This window comes from Heteronotia binoei, chromosome 20 (assembly GCF_032191835.1).
Source record: "Heteronotia binoei isolate CCM8104 ecotype False Entrance Well chromosome 20, APGP_CSIRO_Hbin_v1, whole genome shotgun sequence".
Lineage (NCBI taxonomy): Eukaryota > Metazoa > Chordata > Lepidosauria > Squamata > Gekkonidae > Heteronotia > Heteronotia binoei.
This window is the reverse complement of record NC_083242.1, coordinates 37,152,247-37,173,184: the sequence shown is the minus strand read 5'-3', so window position 1 is coordinate 37,173,184 and position 20,938 is coordinate 37,152,247. Positions and strand designations below refer to the sequence as shown.

Genomic DNA, 20,938 nt, shown 5'->3' with positions numbered 1-20,938 from the left:
TTGGTCTTAAATGTGCCCCTCAACCCAAGTCGTGTTCTGTTGCTTTTGACGAACATGGCCACCCACCTGAATTTGTTTAAAAGGAGTATTTGTGGATAGGTCTCCCTACAATTGGCCTGGATTATGCACCCAAACTGTGGGTAGGTGGTGTTAAGGGAGGATTAGATTTCCCTTCAAGAAAACATACTGGTGTGTTTTAAAGGAAACCTTTTCTTTCTCTCTTTTGTTTTTTTTAAAAAATATCATTTTGGCCAAGAGCTGTTTTTTAAAAAGATACTTCTGTGGCTAATTGGGTTTTAGCGAATACTATTTGAAGAGTAAGAAATGTGTGGAGTGTGTGTGGGGAGCAGAGAATCCAAAATAAATCTCATTACAGAAAGAGGTGCAAGGATATTTTCCCGGGGAGGGGCGTACGAGCTCCCAGGCTCAGAGTTCCCTTTGTTAGATACCAAAAGGAAGGTTTGACTCGATACTTTATACCCCTCCAAAATATTTTTGGGTGCTCCTGGATTCGATTCTAGCGATTCTTGTGCAGCTGAGCACGGCTGAGCCGGGAAAGTACCTGTAGCTCTGCAAAAAAAAAAAAAAAGTCGTCTTTTCCACTTAGCAGCGTTTCTTTTCTTTTTTCAAAAAAAAAAAACAGACCAGCCGCACGTAGAAAGTCTTGAAGCGCAGATTCAGCATTTCTTTCCCTTCATCCAGCAGGAAAAGGTGAACACCGAGGTGGGTTGGCAAAAAAAAGACCTCTCCGCGTTTAGAAAATGCCCCATTTCGCAAGCGAAAAAACTTCCATTTCCACACCCCGGAGGGTTCTTTCCAAAGAACACGGCTTCTAGTGTGGCTGGAGAAATCCAAATTCCTCTCCTCTTCCTCCAGATGCGCCTAAGGGGGGGGGGGATTCCCTGGAGAGAACTGGATGAGCTTGCAATGCATGGGGCATCCCCCCCCCCCAGTCCTTTTTCTCCTCCACCCTTCCCTGCACAAGCTGCTTGGAGAGGCACTTATGAAAAAAAAAATGCATGTTTTTTTTTTCCTTTCTTTCCACACCCAGTTGGGCTTCTGACATCATTCGCTGCTGCTGCTCCAAAAGGCGGCGGGCAAAGGGAAAGACTTCCCCGGGAACCGCATTTTCCCTGTCGCCTCCTCCTCCGGCCCCAGGGGTGAGTGGGGGGCACAGCTTGGGAAGGGGGGATCGGCGGGTGGGGGAGAAACGGGCGCGGGGGGGGGGCACGGAAGGACCTCCTAGGAGAATCTGGAAGCCGGATGGGGGGAGGAGGAGGAGGGGGGGGGAGAAGGGAAGGGGCTCCACTGGAGAGAGTGCTTTGCTGACAAAGAGAAGTGGGAGGGGGGTGAGGAAGAATGGAAGGGGGGTTTCTTGGGGTGGGGAAGAAGTTTTTGCAATGTGAGACAAAAACAACTACAAACCAGGGAATCCCCGTTCAAAAAGTGAGCAGGCGGATTTACTTTGTCTTGGTTTTATGTTTAATTATTTATTTATTTTAGCTTTTCAAATCCCCCCCCCCCCAAGCAACAGTTGCAGAGTGAAGGGGGTGGGGGGGAGGCAGGGAAGGAGGGAGACGCGGCGCCGGTGGAGGCGAATTAAATTTTCCGTCCTGCGAAAGAAGGAATTGATTTGCGTTTGGGATGGAAGAGGGCTTTCTCTGCGACCCCTTCCTCCTCATTTTGTTCTGTCTGAAAAGTTTCCAGCCATCACGTTTGCATGGCGAGAAACAGCGTGAGAGCAACTTTAAAAATATATATGGTGGGTTTTTTTCTCTCTTGCACAAAAGAGCAGCTATTTTGCTTGCGATTTGGCCAGCGGAGGGTTAAAGAGGGATCGGTAGGAACATTTTTCAAAAAATTTATTGGCGACTGGCTCCCCTCTAGTGGGGCGAGGCGGGATTACCGTTAGATTTAGCAAAGAGATTCCCGGCCCTTCCACACATGGTTTTTGGTTCCTTTTCTGATGATATTGTTAAAAAAAGGTGTGTGCGCCGCGTGTGTGTGATTGCTTGTCTTCATTCTGAGACATCTGGAGTTGATTCTCATGTTGTATCATGTCAGAGAGAAGAAGATCCAGAGAATTAGAATCCAGTGCGTGGCACCTTCAAGGTTAACTTAATTTGTGGCCCAATAGAAGAGATTTTGTGAGTCCCTGCTCATCTCTCTAGGTACAGCTAGACTGGGCGTCCATCTGTCCTTTCATTTTGGAGAGTGGACCAATTTCAGATCTAAGATACCAGGGCAGATGGACTCCCATTCTAGCTAAGAGTCAAGTTCCACCTTTAAGACCAACAAAGTTTTATTCAGAATGTCAGCTTTCGTGTGCATGCAGACTTCTTCAGACGAGGGGATGGGGAACAGTGGGTTGAAATACATGTAGTTGGTGGCTTAAGAGTGTAAACTGATAAACAAAGTTAGGATACAAAGTTACAAGATAATGCATGGGATGGAGAAAGTAGAGAAAGAAGTCCTTTTCTCCCTTTCTCACAATACGAGAACTCGTGGGCATTCGATGAAATTGCTGAGCAGACAGGTTAAAACGGATAAAAGGAAGTCCTTCTTCACCCAAAGGGTGACTAACATGTGGAATTCACTGCCACAGGAGGTGGTGGCGGCCACAAGCGTGGCCACCTTCAAGAGGGGTTTAGATAAAAATATGGAACACAGGTCCATCAGTGGCTATTAGCCACAGTGTGTGTGTATATATAATTTTTTTTGCCACTGTGTGACACAGAGTGTTGGACTGGATGGGCCGTTGGCCTGATCCAACATAGCTTCTCTTATGTTCTTAGGATCAAATGGCGGAATAGTGTGACAATTTAGAAGGCCACTTGGTCTGGATAGCAATAAAAGGTAATAAAAGGTCCCTGTTAATTGCTGTTGCTGCAAGACTAGGTAAAACGAAAGGACATGTATTTCCTAGGGATGTTCTTGTCCACCTAATCTACTTTTTTAACATCATTTTATACATTATAAACATTCTAATTTGCCATTCAAAAAAAAGAATACATAAAATGAAAATGGGTTAAGTATATGTAATGAGATCAACAGCCAATATCCCTTATTTCAGTATGTCAAGACAAAAAAAAATTATTCTGATACGCTATTCTAAAAGAGAAATACATTGGAATACTGTGGATGTATAGCTATCTATACATTCTCGCTGGCTATAGCTATACATTCACAGTATTCCAAGACATCACTAGGAAATATATGTCCTTTTGTTTTACCTAGATTTGCAGCAACAGCAATTAACAGGCACCTTTTATTGCTATCCAGACCAAACGGCCTTCCAATTTATTACACTATTTTGCCATTTGATGTATCAGTTTACACTCTTCACCCACCAACTACATGTTCTTCAGCCCACTGCACCCCATCCCCTCGTCTGAAGAAGTCTGCATACACAAGAGCTGACATTCTGAATAAAACTTTGTTGGTCTTCAAGAGGGGAATGGATAAGCATCTGGAGCAGAGGTCCATCAGTGGCTATTCGCCACAGCATATTGTGGGAACTCTGTCTGGGGCAGTGGTGCTCTGTATTCTGGTGCTTGGGGGGGGGGCACAGTGGGAGGGCTCCTACTTGGTGGAACTTGACTCCTACATGGTTCTACTGCCTCAGCCCAACACGGCTGCCCATTTGGCTCTATTGCCTTCTAGCTGTATACGAAGCAGTGAGTAGTGACTCACAAAAAGCTCACGCCCTGCCACAAATTGTGTTAGCCTTTATGGCTGACAAAGGGAGATTTGATTCTGCTGATGCCGCCCCAAAGCACCCTGGTCTCCTGGGCTGGCGTCTCACATGTCATATGGCTCCCCTGCATGCAAATTACCTCTCTTACCCAAATCCCTGTGGAAATGTCATCCAGAGAGCCCATTATACAAGCCAATTCCTTCCCCACCAGGGGAAGAAGTATTTGCAAATTACTCAGGAAATTTCACTTGCATTCCTCTCTCCGAGTGGCTCCTAGGCACAGAACTGCCAGCTCTGGGTTGGGGAATTCCTGGATATTTGGAAGCAGAGGCCGGGGAGGGCAGGGTTTGAGGGAGTGGAGGGAGCCGCAGCTGGGTCCACCCTCCAACGCAGGCATTTTCTCCAAGGGGGCTGAGCGCTGTAATCTGGAGATCAAGTGTAATTCCTGGAGCTCTCCAGCCGCATCTGGAAGTTGGCAATCATACCCTGGCGTCATTGTAAGGTTTTTTGGGGTGGGGGGCCATCCATGAAATTGCTGAGCAGCCGGGTTAGAAGTCCTTCTTCACCCAAAGGGTGATTAACACGTGGAATTCACTGCCACAGGAGGTGACGGCGGCTATAAGCATAGGCAGCTTCAAGAAGGGATTGGATCAGCATCTGGAGCAGAGGTTCATCAGTGGCTATTAGCCACAGCCTACTGTTGGAACTGTCTGTCTGGGGCAGTGATGCTGTTTTCTGGTGCTTGTGGGGGGCACAGTGCAAAGGCTTCTAGCCCCACTGGTGGACCTCTTGATGACACTTGGTTTTTCTGGCCACTGTGTAACACAGAGTGTTGGACTGGATGGGCCACTGGCCTGATCCAACATGGCTTCTCTTATGTTCTTATGTGACACAGTGTTGAACTGGATGGGCCACTGGCCTGATCCAACATGGCTTCTCTTATGTTCTTATGTGACACAGAGTGTTGGACTGGATGGGCCACTGGCCTGATCCAACAGGGCTTCTCTTATGTTCTTATGTGACACAGAGTGTTGGACTGGATGGGCCACTGGCCTGATCCAACATGGCTTCTCTTATGTTCTTATCTTTGAGACCACAAGTTCAATGCAGTGGATTCAGACGTTATATTTCTACCTGTGTCTCTCAGGGGATTACGGAAGTGCAATGCGTAAATCTGCTTGAATTTCAGGGAAGGCTTGCAGGTGGGCTCCAGCAGCCCAAGATGAAGTCCACCAGGGCCAGGTGCCTCTGTGTTGGGGGGCGGGTCATGTGAACAAAGAAGTCAGCATGCCAGTTTGGTGTGGAGCCAGTTTGGTGTAGTGGTTAAGTGCATGGACTCTCATCTGGGAGAACCAAGTTTGATTCCCCACTCCTCCACCCGCAGCTGCTGGAATAGCCTTGGGTCAGCCATAGTTTTTGTAGGAGTTGTCCTTGAAAGGGCAGCTTCTGTCAGAGCTCTCTCAGAAGGGCGGGGTATAAATCTGCAATCTTTTGAGTTTCCGCTGGGCTTTTTCTACAAAAATGCTCTGTGTGAAACAATGGTGACGTCAGGGTGTGTGGCCTAATATGCAAATGCAGGGGTTTTTTTTGTAGCAGGAACTCCTTTGCATATTAGGCCACGCCCTTCTTATGTAGCCAATCCTCCAAGAGCTTACAGGGCTCTTATTACAGGGTCTACTGTAAGCTCTTGGAGGACTGGCTACATCAGGGGCGTGTGGCCTAATATGCAAAGGAGTTCCTGCTACAAAAAAAGCCCTGTGCAAAGCAATGGTGACATCAGGGGATGTGGCCTCATAGATCCTGCTGGGCTTTTTCTACTAAAAAAGCCCTGGTAAAAACTATCCCTAAAGCGAAATCAAACCGTCAAAATGTTGGTAATGCAAAAAACAGGCTGGCTTGATCCGGCTGAATCAAAGAAGATAAGCAGGTCGGCCCTGATTAATACTTGGATGCGGGACCACCAAGGTAGTCCCGGGTTGCTCCGCAGAGGCAGGCAAGGGCCAACCACCTGTGAGCATCTCTTGTCTTGACTTGGATGGCCCAGGCTAATCTTGGATGGCCCAGGCTAATTGGGGAGGGATGGTGGCTCAGTGGTAGAGCATCTGCTTGGGAAGCAGAAGGTCCCAGGTTCAATCCCGGGCATCTCCAAAAAAGGGTCCAGGCAAAGAGGTGTGGAAAACCTCAGCTTGAGACCCTGGAGAGCAGGGGAGGGACGGTGGCTCAGTGGTAGAGCATCTGCTTGAGAAGCAGAAGGTCCCAGGTTCAATCCCCGGCATCTCCAAAAAAGGGTCCAGGCAAATAGGTGTGGAAAACCTCAGCTTGAGACCCTGGAGAGCAGGGGAGGGACGGTGGCTCAGTGGTAGAGCATCTGCTTGAGAAGCAGGCGGTCCCAGGTTCAATCCCCGGCATCTCCAAAAAAGGGTCCAGGCAAAGAGGTGTGGAAAACCTCAGCTTGAGACCCTGGAGAGCAGGGGAGGGGCGGTGGCTCAGTGGTAGAGCATCTGCTTGGGAAGCAGAAGGTCCCAGGTTCAATCCCCGGCATCTCCAAAAAAGGGTCCAGGCAAAGAGGTGTGGAAAACCTCAGCTTGAGACCCTGGAGAGCAGGGGAGGGACAGTGGCTCAGTGGTAGAGCATCTGCTTGGGAAGCAGAAGGTCCCAGGTTCAATCCCTGGCATCTCCAAAAAAGGGTCCAGGCGAATAGGTGTGAAAAACCTCAGCTTGAGACCCCGGAGAGCCGCTGCCAGTCTGAGAAGACAATACTGACTTTGATGTTCCAAGGGTCTGATTCAGTAGAAGGCAGCTTCATATGTTCATATGTTAAAAGATCTCAGAAGCTAAGCAGGGTCAGTCCTAGTTCGTATTCGGATAGGAGACCTCCGAGGAAGTCCACGGTCGCTCTGCAGAGGCAGGCAAGGGCCAGCCACCTCTGCTCATTTGTTGCCCTGATCTGGAGGGCCCAGGCTGGCCTGGTTCTCTCAGATCTTGGAAGCTAAGAAGGGTCAGCCCTGGTGAGTACTTGGATGGGAGACCACCAAGGAAGTCCACGGTTGCTACGCAGAGGCAGGCAGCGGCCGACCACCTCTGCTCATCTCTTGCCTTGAGGACCTTCCGGCTTCACCATAAGCCAGCTGTGACTTACGGCCCTTTCCACCAGCCAGATAACCTCCCCTAATTTAAAGTCTGAGTAAAAAAAAGGTGAGTTTGGTCTGGCGCTTAAAAGGAAGCAGACACCAGGCAAGCCTCAAGATCCATGAAGTGCCCTTTGGTGCCAGTTGTTTTGATCCAACATGGCTTCTCTTATGTTCTTAAGTGACACTAGGGTTGCCAAGTCCAATTCAAAAAATATCTGGGGACTTTGGGGGTGGAGCCAGGAGACTTTGGGGTGGGGCCAGGAGACATGGGGGTGGAGCCACGATCAAGGCTGTGACAAGCATAATTGAACTCCAAGGGAGTTCTGGCCATCACATTTAAAGGGACAGCACACCTTTTAAAATGCCTTCCTTCCATAGAAAATAATGAAGGATAGGGGCACCTTCTTTTGGGGCTCATAGAATTGGACCCCCTGGCCCAATCCTTTTGAAACTTGGGAGGTATTTTGGGGAGAGGCACTAGATGCTATACTGAAAATTTGGCGCCTCTATCTCAAAAAACAGCCCCCCCAGAGCCCCCAATACCTGCAGATCAATTCCCCATCATTCCCTATGGGAATCGTTCATGGAGGTGCATAATGGCTTTGGGGGCGGGGCTTCCCCCGCCGGCCAGCTGGCTGGGGGAGGGGGGAAGCCTGTAAAACCGGGGGATCCCCCGCTGGGACCTGGGGATTGGGAAGCCTAGTTTTGACCAGGGCTTTTTTTTTAAACAGGAGTGCACAGGAATGCAGTTCGGGTTGGCTTGGTGTCAGGGGGTGTGTCCTAATATGTAAGTGAGCTCCTGCTGGGCTTTTCCTACCAAAAAAGCCCTGTGCAAAACAATGGTGGTGTCAGTGGGTGTGGCCGGATATGGAAATGAGTTCCTACTGGGCTTTTCCTACAAAAAAAGCCCTGGTTTTGACCATCTCAGAGTCTTGCCAACGTGCGGGGGTAGAATTCTAGCAGGAGCTCCTTTGCATATCAGGCCACACCCCAGTGATGTAGCCAATCCACCAAGAGCTTACAAAAAAGAGCCTTGTAAGCTCTTGGAGGATTGGCTTCATCAGGGGCGTGGGGCCTAATATGCAAAGGAGCTCCTGCTAGAATTCCACCCCTGCCAACGTGTATCCGCAAGTACTTTCCTAGTACAGAAGGTCATGCCAGATGACTCCTGGCATCGGCGTCCCAGCACTTCCTTTTTCTTTCATTTTGGACACACACAGTCCTGATTTGGGTGAGGATTGTGGTGGTTTGAGCCTTCTCCCATTTTCCTGACCTGAAATGACCCCAGTTGCCATTTACCGCACACAGATGGTTGCCCCAACTCCTCACACACAAAGCCTTCCCTTCGGCTTATTTCAAAATGATCTATCCCACCTTTCAAGAATACTCTCAAAGTGATTAAAAAACAAAAGAAGGCTGCTTTAAAGCGCAACATATAGAAGCCGGTGAAGACAGAAAACCGTAGCTGTTAAATCAGAGTTGCAGATTTTAAAAGAAAGAAAGGAAAGAAAAACAGATCTCGTCTATATGATGTAGACAACATCCAGGCATCAAAACCGAGTTTAGAGCCAGAATCAGCAGTCCAATTCCAGCACTTTCTGGGGGGAAAAGATGGTCTTTACTCTTGGGGAGGGGCCCTGGTGGCTCAGTGGCAAAGCCTCTGCTTGGCAGGCAGAAGGTCCCAGGTTCAATCCCCTGCAGCATCTCCATTTAAAAGGAACAGGTAGGAGGTGATGGGAAAGACCTTGGCCTGAGTCCCTGGAGACTGCTGTTGCCAGTCTGAGTAGGCAATATTGACCTTGATGGTAAGGTTACCAAGTCCAATTCAAGAAATATTTGGGGTGGAGCCAGGAGACTTTGGGGGTGGAACCAGGAGCAAGAGTGTGACAAGCATAACTGAATTCCAAAGGGAGTTCTGGCCACCACATTTAAAGGGACCGCACACCTTTTAAATGCCTTCCCTCCATTGAAAAGAATGAAGGATAGGGGCACCTTCTTTGGGGGCTCATAGAATTGGACCCCCTGGTCCAATCTTTTTGAAACTTGGTGGGGGTGTTTTGAGGAGAGGCACCGGATGCTATGCTGAAAATTTGGTGCCTCTACCTCAAATAACAGCCCCCCCCAGAGCTCCAGATACCTGCAGATCAATTCTCCATTATACCCTATGGGAATTGGTCTTCATATGGAATTATGGAGTGCCCAGCAGCCATTCCCCCCCCCCCACTTTCTGATGACCCTGAAGCAGGGGGTGGGACTCCAAACTGTGGGATCCCCTGTCCCCACCTGGCAGCTTTGTGTGTTCAAGTGTACTAGTCTTTAAAAAGTAACAGGGAACATTGTGAGGGACAGAGTTCTGGGGCCACTACCAAAAAGGCTCTGTCACCTCCTGAACCTCTGGAGGAGGCAGAACATGAAGTCCAGCTGAGCCGAGGGTGCTGGGACAGCTTCGCCCGGGGAGGTTCCCTCGCACACTTTCCTCCACAAACAGAAACTGCAAGGCTCCTGGGTGGAAACCCATTTCCATACCAAGCACGGCCTAGTTTCCAAACAGAGGGCTTTGCCGGGTCAGCTCTTGCGTTAATTTATTTATCCAAAATATTTATAACATGCTCTTTTGAGAGGCAATTATAAAAGCAGCGAGCATGGTTCAAATAAGCCCATCTTGATTCTTTAATGACTGTGCCCTGCCAAAACATCCCTGGGCCGTTGCACAACAAGACACAGGAATTGCTGCTCACACAACACACAACGGAATAATGATTCTGCCTCTAGACTCATTGGACAGCCAATGGCAGGGGCGCTGGATTCAACTTCAGCCTAAGCGATCCTGCCACAGCCTGTAATGCCAGGTCCAGATTTTCTGGGACACAGCCAGGCTGTCCGTCCATCAGTAGATAGAGCTTGCTGTCATCGGCATATTGATGACAACCCAGCCCATACCTCTGGGCAAGGGGACGCATGTAGATGTTAAACAACACTGGGGAGAGGACTGCTCCCTGCGGCACCCCACAATTAAGTGGATGCCTCTGGAACAATTCTCCCCCAATCACCACCCTTTGTCCCCGACCGTCAAGGAAAGAGGAAAGCCACTGCAAAGGCAACCCCTGAATTCCTGCGTTGGCAAGATGGTCAACCGTCTCAAACGCTGCCGATAGGTCTAACAACATCAGCACCACCACGCCGCCTCGATCCAGATGTCGCTGGAGGTCATCCACCAGGGCGACCAGCACTGTCTCCGTCCCATGGCCCGGACGAAAACCAGACTGGTGGGGATCTAGCACAGAAGCGTCATCCAGAAAACTCTGCAACTGTAACACTGCTGCCCTCTCAATAATTTTGCCCCAAAAGGGCAAATTTGAGACTGGTCGATAATGAGCCAATTCGGCCAGATCCAATGTCACCTTTTTCAATAGAGGGCGGACCACAGCCTCTTTGAGAGGCGTTGAGAAACGCCCCTCTGAGAGGGATCTATTTATGATGTCCCGTATAGGACACCTCAGCCCCCTCTGGCAAGCTTTAATTAGCCAGGAGGGGCATGGGTCCAGATCACAGGTTGTTGGGCGTACAGTGGAGAGGATTCTGTCAAATTCCTCCAGGCTAAGCATGTCGAAGCAGTCCAGAGATGGTCCAGAAGACAGGCACGAGGCCTCGAGTTCACGTACTGTTTCCAATGTGGCAGGGAGGTTACGGTGGAGCGATGAGATCTTATCTGCAAAGAATTCCGAATCGTCCTAAATAATTGTGCTGGCCGTGAACTTGCAGACGCCATCTCGGTCGCAAAGTAAATCTTTTTGCGGCTTTGACTGCCATCTCATAGGATCTCATAAACTCTCTATAAGATGTTCTAGTCGCTTCGTCTCGAGCCCGCCGCCATTGCCTCTCTAGCCGTCTGAGCCCCCGTTTCAGCTGCCGTAATTCCAGGGTGTACCACGGCGCCAGCCTAACACGAGGGCGCAGAGGGCACCGAGGGGCGATCTCATCAATGGCTCTGAAGAGCCGACCATGCCACGACTCCACCAGGCCATCGAGAGAATCGGCAGGGGGCCAGGGATCCCGTAGAACCATTTGGAACCGCTCAGGGTCCATCAGGCTCTGTGGGCGAGCCAAAATAAGCTCGGCGCCTAAACGGGCTTGGGGTGGAACATCCACTCGAGCCTTAAGGGCGAGGTGGTCCGACGATGGCACCGCCTCAGCGGTAATATCATCCACCAAAATCCCGACCGCAAAAACCAGATCTAACATGTGCCCCGCCTGGTGAGTGGGCATTGTAACAAATCGGGAGAGCCCCAGTGTCGCCATGGATGACACTAGGTCCATCGCCCCACTGGAGGTCGCGTCATCAGCATGGACACTGAAGTCACCCAGGGTCATAAGCCTTGGGTACTCCAATGCCCAACCTGCTACAGCCTCCGTCAGGGATGGTAAGGCGCTGGCCGGTGCATTAGGTGGATGGTACACCAGCCATATCACCAACAACTCCCCAACGTCCCACGCCAAACCGGCACATTCAATACCATTGATCTCTGGGGCCAGGAGGGCCCGGAAGGAGTAAACCTCTCGAATGAATAGCGCCAGAACTTTCCCAGGGTTTTTGGTGGGTACAACTTTCCACAGTTGTGTCGCAGCCACAGAAGATGCCCAGATTTTCATGCCACCTGGTGAGACTGGATGGGAAAATGGCGTTGCTGGGTAGAACTCAGTGTGGGCACAGGTTTATACAGAACTGGTAAAGGGAATCACTGGCTTGAAAGGAAACTTGGATATCAAAATTTCTTGGCCTTCTTGATCTTTTGTGTAAACTAGGGGTGTCAAACTCATTTGTTAGGAGGGCCGGATCTGACATAAATGAGACCTTGTTGGGCCGGGCCATGTCGGGCCATATTTAAGATTCGGAAGAGAGATATACATTTTATAAAGAACACAAACACAAATATATCTTTTAAAAAACTTAAAACATTAGCACCCATTGGTCTTAAAACTGCTTTCTTTGTATTTCTCCCATGGGATCCAGGGAACCGGGCAAAGGAAACTCTGGCTTTTTCCTTCCTTCTCCAGGGGACTGGGGCGGGGGAGGGGAGCCTCATCCAACAGAAGGAAGAGAGGTTTGGCTCAGTAGCTCTGCTGTGCGATTGAGAGAGTCTGGCAAAGCAAGCTCTTCCTCCCCAAGAGAGGAGCCTCAACCAATGGAGAAAAGAGAGGTTTTGCTCTGTAGCTCCTGTGCGATTGAGCAAGCCTTGCAAAGCAAGCTGTGATGCAGAAGGAAGCAGATGACAGCCAGTTGCTCGGAGGCCTGAAAGAAGCCCCCTCGGGCCCTGATTCACCTCCCAAACTGCATCTTTGAAGGGTATGGTCTGGGTTCAAGAGTCTTAAGAATATACAGTACACTGACTTGCGCTTAACTATATACATTTATTTACAGATTTACAAGTTATAGCTGTCCGGTCAAAGTGCTTCGCCAGACAATACATACAATAGCAGAGGATGTACTGTACAAGCTCTCCTCAGTTACATACACATATCTATATACAAGCACCAATCAGCACACAATGCTGAGTCATGCTGCATAAGCACAAGTCCTCTGGACAGAACCGGTTTGCACCTGCTAAAGGAAGCTGTCAGGAACTGTCATAGATCAGAAACTGTCAGTTGCATTAGACTCCAGCCTGAAGTCTTACTAGCAAGCATGTGCTGACAAACCAAGGGAGAAAAGAGAGGTTTTGCTCTGTAGCTCCTGTGCGATTGAGCAAGCCTGGCAAAGCAAGCTGTGATGCAGAAGGAAGCGAGAGAGAGAGAAGGAAGCAGATGACAGCCAGTTGCTCAGGGGGGGGGGGCTGATAGGAGCCCTCTGGGGCCCTGATTCACCTCCCAAACTGCATGTTTGACACCCCTGGTGTAAAACCTTTCTGCGCGAAGGGAGGTGGTGAGAAGAAGCTGCACAAATTGTCTCTTTGCTTTGTTCATATCTGGCTTTCTTCCCTGAGGGGGATAACATCTTTCTCCTCTCCTTTGTTTTCTCCTCACAACAACCCTGCGAGGCAGATTAGGCTGAGAGGGAGAGAGAGTGACAGACAGACAGAGTCTGGCCCCAAGTGCATTTTCCAAGGGAGAGTTGAACCCAGATCTCTTCGATCCTAGTCCGATGCTCCGACCACTATCCCCTCCTGCCTTTGCCTTGGGAATGCAGTGCCAGATGGGTCTTCTGAAGCACTGAATGTAACATGAGAATTAGTCCACATAAAAACAAAAAACAGCCATACATTGGTTTGCAGTGTACGCTTGATTTTTCTTCTTCTATGCAGTGAGTAATTGTTATGGTACATTCATGTTCATAGTTGCAGGCCTCAGATTCAGCAGGAGCTCACAGGAGCGCAGCTCCTGAACCTTTCTGAGGGTTCCCCCTCCTCCACCACCCCACCTTCCTTGTCCTTTGAGTAGGAGGTGCAGCTGCATAACAATCCCTGGATTAGGAGAGCGGGCAGCCAGCCAGCCACCAGGGGCTTTGCCACGCCCCCAGCAGCCCTCATTAACCCCTGGAGAAGCCCACACCACCCTTTCTCCACTTCTTATGTGATTTTAGGTGGTGAGTGGCTTGCTGGCCTTCTGACTGGAGGGGGAGAGCCCCAGGTGAGCGAGGCCTGCTTGGGCTGGCTGAATCTCTGGCCAGCCCAAGAGGGCCTTGCTTGCCCAGGGCTCTCCTTTCTTGCATTGGGTTGCTTTTGGCTGGGGGGGGGATATGCTAATGAGCTCCACCACCTATTTTTCTACAAAATGACCCTGGTTACTTGTAAATAGAATCAGTACCATAATTGAGGAAGCCAGCATGAGAGGAGAGGGGAGATGATAAAAATTTGGAAATAACACTTGACTCTCCACCCCGCCACACCCCGCCATGGATTCTCTAAACTCTCAAACAGTTTGAGCAATGGAATTCCCTGCTTTCTCTTTAACAGATTCTCAGCTGCTCTTTCAACATTCTCTTTTTTATAGCAGAGTGGGGCCATAGAGAGGACTTGGGAGGACTTAAGTCACAAAGTTGTGTTTTTCTGTATATTTGGAGAGTCCCTTGCATAGATACTGGCTGTTTCGTCATTCTGCGACTTAGTTTTCGGGGGCCTTCACCGCTTCATTATTAAACAGAGGAAGGAGAAGGAGGGAAATTATCCAACCTCTTCATCCTACAGAGGGATCCTTGCAAATTTAAAGAGGGGCCAACGTCACATTTTTAATGCTTGCTCTTTCTTCAGTTCAGTCAATACATATGAATATCTGAAGCTGCCTTCTACTGACTCAGACCCTCTTTGGTCCATCAAAGTCAGTCTTGTCTACTCAGACTGGCAGCGGCTCTCCAGAGTCTCAAGCGGAGGTTTTTCACACCTACTTGCCTGGACCCTTTTTAGTTGGAGATGTCGGGGATTGAACCTGGGACCTTCTGCTTACTAAGCAGATGCTCCACCACTGAGCCACAGCCCCATTCATGGCTCTCCAAGGTCTCAAGCTGAGGTTATTCACACCTACTTGCCTGGACCCGTTTTAGTTGGAGATGCCGGGGATTGAACCTGGGACCTTCTGCTTACCAAGCAGATGCTCTACCACTGAGCCACCTCTACTACTGAGCTACTGTCCTCGATTCCCAAGTGGGGAGTCCCTCCCTGTCACCCTCCCCGCTCCATTGAGAGCAGAAGGCACTCTTTCCTTTTCCATATGTTGCCCCCCCCCCCATCATAGATGCAATCCCTTGTGACGTGGTTGAAGAAGGTGGCACGAGGCAAACCCTTGGCATTTGGCTTTCTGTGTTTGTGTCAGTTCCTTCTCCTGGCACGGGGGCTCTCTGTAGTAGCAATGGAAATGCAACTCAGAGGCACTTTAACATTTTCTGCTTTATGTTGTTGCATCTCCCTGAGGGGGGGGGGGACCCACCAAGGGGCAGAGCTACCAGGGTTTGGTTTCCTTTGGAGAGGGAAAGGCAGTGCCCAGGACTTTGGGAGGATCTGTGGTATCTTCTTCTTCTTCTTCCCATCAAGTCACAGTGACCCTCTTGGTTTCTCAAGGCCAGAGATGAACGGAGGCGGTTGGTCATTGCCTGTCTCTGAGGAGTGATTCTGGACTTCCTTTGGGGGGGGTCCCATCCATGGAGTAACCAGGACTGACCCTCCTTAGCTTCTGAGGATCTCACCAGGCTAGCTGGAGCCATCCAGGTCAGTGCGGAGGCTTGAGATGGCAGCCTCCAAGTGGGACCTGGGGATCCCCTGGAATGACAGATCATCTCTAGTCTACAGCGATCAGTTCCCCTGGAGAAAAATGGCTGCTTTGAAGGATAGCCTCCTCAGAATCCATCACCAAATCTCCAGGAGTTTCCCATCCTAGCTGTGGCCACCCCGCCCTTCATCTCCCACCAGTGGCCACAGGGGACCTGCGACCCTAGCAGAGAGAAACAGAGGTGGTTGGCCATTGCCTGCCTCTCTGTTGCAACCCTGGACGTCTTTGGTGGTCTCCCATCCCAGAATCACCAGAGCCAACACTGCTTAGCTCCCAAATTCTGATGAGACAGGTCTAGCCTGCACTGTCGAGGTCAGGCCAAGAGACGAGCAGACGTGGTTGGCCATTGCCTGCCTCTGAAAAGTGGCCCTGGGTTTTGTTGGTGGCCTCCCATCCAAGCATCAACCAGGGCCGACTCTGCTAAGTTCCCAAGATCTGTTTAGCCTGAGCAATCCAGGTCAGGTCAAACAAACAGAGGTGACTTACTATTGCCTGCCTCTGCGTAGCAACCGGGACTTCCTTAGTGGCTCATCTGCAAGCACCGATAGGGCTGACCCCGCCCAGCTTCCGAGGTCTGATGAGATGGGTCAAGCCCAGGCTATATTGTGGTCGTAAATCAGCCACGACTGACACATGGCGGAGTCATCAGTGCATCTACATGCAGTGAAATGTAAAAACTGCTTAATAGGCTGATTTCAATAGCATGGGCAGGATTAATAACAAAGACATAACCAGCCTGCTTGTTGACCAGGCCGAGGTGCGGAATTTGGCCATCTGAAAGGTGGTCTTATTAGAGCAGTCTAGGGTTGTCAGATCCAATTCAAGAAATATCTGGGGATGTTGGGAGTCAGGCCAGGAGATATTGGGGGGGTCACACAGTGGCCAAAACCCAGGTGCCGTCAGGAGGTCCACTAGTGAGGCCAGAACTCCAGAAGCCCTCCCACTGTGCCCCCCCCGCCAAGCACCAAGAATACAGAGCATCACTGCCCCAGACATAAGAGAAGCCATGTTGGATCAGGCCAAAGGCCCATCCAGTCCAACACTCTGTGTCACACAGTGGCCAAAACCCCCAAGTGCCATCAGGAGGTCCACTAGTGAGGCCAGAACTCCAGAAGTCACATAAGAACATAAGAGAAGCCCTGTTGGATCAGGCCAGTGGCCCCTCCAGTCCAGCACTCTGTGTCACTTAAGAACATAAGAGAAGCCATGTTGGATCAGGCCAAAGGCCCATCCAGTCCAACACTCTGTGTCTCTTAAGAACATAAGAGAAGCCCTGTTGGATCAGGCCAATGGCCCCTCCAGTCCAACACTCTGTGTCACAGAAGAACATAAGAGAAGCCATGTTGGATCAGGCCAAAGGCCCATCCAGTCCAACACTCTGTGTCACACAGTGGCCAAAACCCCCAAGTGCCATCAGGAGGTCCACTAGTGAGGCCAGAACTCCAGAAGTCACATAAGAACATAAGAGAAGCCCTGTTGGATCAGGCCAGTGGCCCCTCCAGTCCAGCACTCTGTGTCACTTAAGAACATAAGAGAAGCCATGTTGGATCAGGCCAAAGGCCCATCCAGTCCAACACTCTGTGTCTCTTAAGAACATAAGAGAAGCCCTGTTGGATCAGGCCAATGGCCCATCCAGTCCAACACTCTGTGTCACACAGTGGCCAAAACCCCCAAGTGCCATCAGGAGGTCCACTAGTGAGGCCAGAACTCCAGAAGTCACATAAGAACATAAGAGAAGCCCTGTTGGATCAGGCCAGTGGCCCCTCCAGTCCAGCACTCTGTGTCACTTAAGAACATAAGAGAAGCCATGTTGGATCAGGCCAAAGGCCCATCCAGTCCAACACTCTGTGTCTCTTAAGAACATAAGAGAAGCCCTGTTGGATCAGGCCAGTGGCCCCTCCAGTCCAGCACTCTGTGTCACTTAAGAACATAAGAGAAGCCATGTTGGATCAGGCCAAAGGCCCATCCAGTCCAACACTCTGTGTCACACAGTGGCCAAAACCCCCAAGTGCCATCAGGAGGTCCACTAGTGAGGCCAGAACTCCAGAAGTCACATAAGAACATAAGAGAAGCCCTGTTGGATCAGGCCAGTGGCCCCTCCAGTCCAGCACTCTGTGTCACTTAAGAACATAGGAGAAGCCATGTTGGATCAGGCCAAAGGCCCATCCAGTCCAACACTCTGTGTCTCTTAAGAACATAAGAGAAGCCCTGTTGGATCAGGCCAATGGCCCATCCAGTCCAACACTCTGTGTCACACAGTGGCCAAAACCCCCAAGTGCCATCAGGAGGTCCACTAGTGAGGCCAGAACTCCAGAAGTCACATAAGAACATAAGAGAAGCCCTGTTGGATCAGGCCAGTGGCCCCTCCAGTCCAGCACTCTGTGTCACTTAAGAACATAAGAGAAGCCATGTTGGATCAGGCCAAAGGCCCATCCAGTCCAACACTCTGTGTCACTTAAGAACATAAGAGAAGCCCTGTTGGATCAGGCCAATGGCCCATCCAGTCCAACACTCTGTGTCACACAGTGGCCAAAACCCCCAAGTGCCATCAGGAGGTCCACTAGTGAGGCCAGAACTCCAGAAGTCACATAAGAACATAAGAGAAGCCCTGTTGGATCAGGCCAGTGGCCCCTCCAGTCCAGCACTCTGTGTCACTTAAGAACATAAGAGAAGCCATGTTGGATCAGGCCAAAGGCCCATCCAGTCCAACACTCTGTGTCACTTAAGAACATCCAGTCCAACACTCTGTGTCACACAGTGGCCAAAACCCCCAAGTGCCATCAGGAGGTTCGCTAGTGAGGCCAGAACTCCAGAAGTCACATAAGAACATAAGAGAAGCCCTGTTGGATCAGGCCAGTGGCCCCTCCAGTCCAGCACTCTGTGTCACTTAAGAACATAAGAGAAGCCATGTTGGATCAGGCCAAAGGCCCATCCAGTCCAACACTCTGTGTCACTTAAGAACATAAGAGAAGCCCTGTTGGATCAGGCCAATGGCCCATCCAGTCCAACACTCTGTGTCTCTTAAGAACATAAGAGAAGCCATGTTGGATCAGGCCAAAGGCCCATCCAGTCCAACACTCTGTGTCACACAGTGGCCAAAAACCCCAAGTGCCATCAGGAGGTCCACTAGTGAGGCCAGAACTCCAGAAGCCCTCCCACTGTGCCACCCCAAGCACCAAGAATACAGAGCATCATTGCCCCAGACAGAGAGTTCCAACAATACACTGTGGCGAATAGCCGCTGATGGACCTCTGCTCCTTATGCTTATCCAATCCCCTCTTGAAGCTGACTATGCTTGTAGCCGCCACCACCTCCTGTGGCAGTGAATTCCATGTGTTACTCACCCTTTGGGTGAAGAAGGACTTCTTTTTATCTATTCTAACCCGACTGCTCAGCAATTTTATTGAATGCCAACAAGTTCTTGTATTGTGATTACAGACAGAGAAGCCATGCTGGATCAGGCCAATGGCCCATCCAATCCAACACTGTGCCACACAGTGGCCAAAAAACCCAGGTGCCACCAGGAGGTCCATCAGTGGGGCCAGGACACTAGAAGCCCTCCCACTGTTGCCCTCCCCAAACACCGAGAATACAGAGCATCACTGCCCCAGACCTAAGAACATGAGAGAAGCCATGTTGGATCAGGCCAATGGCCCATCCAGTCCAACACTCTGTGCCACACAGTGGCCAAAAAACCCAGGTGCCATCAGGAGGTCCATCAATGGGGCCAGGACACTAGAAGCCCTCCCACTGTTGCCCTCCCAAGCACCAAGAAGACAGAGCATCACTGCCCCAGACATAAGGACATAAGAGAAGCCCTGTTGGATCAGGCTGATGGCCCACCCAGTCCAACACTCCCTGTCACACAGTAGCCAAAACCCAAGTGTCATCAGGAGGTCTATATCCTTTATAAAGTTTATCTCTCTGCTACCTGGCATTACATTTTATGGCCCGGCCTGGCCTGGCCCAGCAAGATCTCATTTATGGCAGACCTGGCCCTCATAACAAATGAGTTTGACACCCCTGTCCTAGGATATGGTTGCCAATCCCCAGCTGGCACCTGAAGATCTCCCACAATTACAACTGATCTCCAGGTGAGCGAGAACACCTCCCCTGGAGAAACGGGCTGCTTTGGGTGCCTTTCCCCCCAAACTCCGCCATGCAATAGGAAGTTCTATTGTTAAAGGTTGACGGCGTTCTTACCCGGTATATGAATTGCTTTATGAGATGCTCGAAGAAACGTTTGCAAAACAGAAACAATAGTACAAGCCTGTTGCTTTTTGGACTGCTGGCTGTACAGAATTATAATATTACTATCGTTCCCACCTTTCCTAAAGAATTGCGGTATTGTATGCGCTGAGAAGCTGAAACCGGCGCTGGTGGTGAACACATTCCTTCTGTCCTATTGGATGGATTGATTTCATTTTCTGATGGTTCAAATATAGATTCTACGTGGATTTATAATTTTGACTTTTTGATTTATTGGAGGCTGGATTTCACGGTAGCTTTTTTGCTTCGGTTTCCCTGACTTTTGTGCCGTGATTCTCTTTTTGTGTTACACAATCTGCAGGTGGGGGCAGGGGATCCCCCAGTTTGGAGGCCCTCCCCCCACTTCAGGGTCACCAGAAAGGGGGGGGATGTCTGCTGGGCACTCCATTATTCCCTATGGAGACCAATTCTCATAAGGGTATGATGGAGAATCAATCGGTGGGTATCTGGGATTTGGGGGGGGGGCTGTTTTTTGAGGTAGAGGCACCACATTTTCAGCATCGCATCTGGTGTCTCTCCTCAAAACAAACCCCAAGTTTCAAAACGATTGGACCAGGGGGTCCAATTTTGTCAGCCCCCAAATAATGTGCCCCTATCCTTCATTATTTCCAAATGGAGGGAAGGTTGTCAAAGCAGGAGATCTCCAGGCCCCACCTGGAGGCTGGCAACCCTAGCTTCTCAGCTTGTTCTAAGACAAAAAAAGGTGTGTGGTCCCCTTAAAGGTGATGGTCAGAACCCCCTTTGGAGTTCAGTTGTGCTTGTCCCAGCCTTGCTCCCAGCTCAACCCCCAAACTCCCCAGAGATTCCTTGAGTTGGACCAGGCAACCCGGCACCTGGACGTCAGCAGCCCCAGCTCTGGAGGGCATGGGCCACTTTCACCAGGGCTTGTTTTGTAGAGAAAGCCCAGCAGGAACTCATTTGCATATAAAGCCACGCCCCTGACACCAAACCCAGTTAGAACTGCATTGCTGTGCATTCCCGCTCAAAAAAAGAGCCCAGGTTTTCACCAAGGCTCACGCTGTCCTTACAGGGGTGACTTACAATGGCAAACCGGCTCAGCCGTGAACTTTTGGTGCACCCAAGGGTGGGAGAGAGTTGCACAATAAGAAACATTAAAAAAAAAAAAAGAAGAAGACAGGGATGACCTGAAACCCCGCTTGCTTAGCTGTCATCGGCCTTGACAAGGAGGGAGGGGGGTGCCAATCACCCGTTGAAAATGTGGCAGAAATTAGGGAGTGGCGGGAGTTTCGGAGATTAAAGGGCTGGGCTTGGGGAGCGGCGACAGAGATGGATCCCACAGGGCAGAATTGAAGGGTTGCCAACTCCAGGTTGGGGCTACCTGGATGTTTTGGGGGTGCAGCCAGGGGAGGGGAGGGTCTGGGGAAAAGAAAGGCATCAGCAGGGTAGATGTCCAAAGGGTCCACCCTCGAAATCAGCCATGTTCTCCAGGGAAGCTGGTCTCTGAGCTCTGGAGATCGGTTGCAATCCCAGGAGATCTCCAGCCACCACCTGAAGATACATAATAGGCTCCGCAGAGGAATGAAGTGGCGACCAAATAAAACAAACCACTCTGTGAAAAATAGTA

At 50.2% G+C, this 20,938-nt stretch overlaps 1 protein-coding gene across 1 annotated transcript in view; it reads left to right on the top strand.

Moving 5' to 3' along the window:
• Positions 1 to 1,064: 1,064 nt before the first annotated feature.
• Positions 1,065 to 20,938, top strand: part of EMP2 (epithelial membrane protein 2) — a 43,390-nt gene continuing 23,516 nt past the window's right edge. The window contains exon 1 of the mRNA XM_060260460.1: positions 1,065 to 1,160. The gene's annotated coding sequence lies outside the window, so the exon portion shown is untranslated. The remainder of the gene's footprint in view (positions 1,161 to 20,938) is intronic.